At 51.0% G+C, this 1132-nt stretch overlaps 1 non-coding gene across 1 annotated transcript; it reads right to left on the bottom strand.

Annotated features, from left to right (window-relative positions):
- Positions 1-460: 460 nt before the first annotated feature.
- Positions 461-535, bottom strand: Trnas-cga. Its single transcript has one exon. It is a non-coding gene; the product is annotated as a tRNA-Ser (tRNA).
- Between the last annotated feature and the right edge of the window lie 597 nt (positions 536-1132).

The raw sequence follows: 1132 nt of genomic DNA, 5'->3' as shown, positions 1-1132 counted from the left end.
TGTACAATGAATATCAGGAATCCGGTAAAAAGTCAAATCACCGACATTGCTGCGACCCGAAAAAGATCCTGCAAGAACGGGACCAAGAACAACTAAAGAGAATTGTTCTAAATTACAGAAGTGCAACCCTTCCGCAAATTGTTGCAGATTTCAATGCTGGGCCATCAACAAGTGTCAGCGTGCGAACCATTCAACGAAACATCATCGATATGGGCTTTCGAAGCTGAAGGCCCACTCGTGTACCTTTCATGACTGCACGACACAAAGGCTTACACCTCGTCTACGCCCGTCGACGCCGACATTGGACTGTTGATGACTGCAAATACGTTGCCTGGTCGGACGAATCTCGTTTCAAATTGTATCGAGTGTATGGACGTGTACGGGTATGGAGACAACCTCATGAATCCATGGACCCTGCATATCAGTAGGGGACTGAAACTTCCTGGCAGATTAAAACTGTGTGCCGGGCCGAGACTCGAACTCGGGACCTTTGCCTTTCGCGGGCAAGTGCTCTACCAACTGAGCTACCCAAGCACAACTCACGCACGGCGAAAGTCAAAGGTCCCGAGTTCGAGTCTCGGCCCGGCACACAGTTTTAATCTGCCAGGAAGTTTCATATCAGCGCACACTCCACTGCAGAGTGAAGACCTCATTCTGGAAACATCCCCCAGACTGTGGCTAAGCCATGTCTCCGAAATATCCTTTATTTCAGGAGTGCTAGTTCTGCAAGGTTCGCAGAAGAGCTTGTGTTAAGTTTGGAAGGTAGGAGACGAGGTACTGCCAGAAGTAAAGCTGTGAGGACGGGGCGTGAGACGTGCTTGCCGGCCGCGGTGGTCTCGCGGTTCTAGGCGCGCAGTCCGGAACCGCGCGATTGCTACGGTCGCAGGTTCGAATCCTGCCTCGGGCATGGATGTGTGTGATGTCCTTAAGTTAGTTAGGTTTAAGTAGTTCTAAGTTCTAGGGGACTGATGACCACAGCTGTTAAGTCCCATAGTGCTCAGAGCCATTTGAACCAGAGCCATTTTTGAGTCGTGCTTGGGTAGCCGTCAGTTGGTAGAGCACTTGCCCGCGAAAGGCAAAGGTCCTGAGTTCGAGTCTCGGCCCGGCACACAGTTTTATTCTGCCAGGAACT

Source organism: Schistocerca piceifrons, chromosome 4 (assembly GCF_021461385.2).
Source record: "Schistocerca piceifrons isolate TAMUIC-IGC-003096 chromosome 4, iqSchPice1.1, whole genome shotgun sequence".
NCBI classification, from domain to species: Eukaryota; Metazoa; Arthropoda; class Insecta; order Orthoptera; family Acrididae; genus Schistocerca; species Schistocerca piceifrons.
The sequence above is the reverse complement of the archived record's forward strand: the minus strand, read 5'-3'. Positions and strand labels throughout refer to the sequence as shown.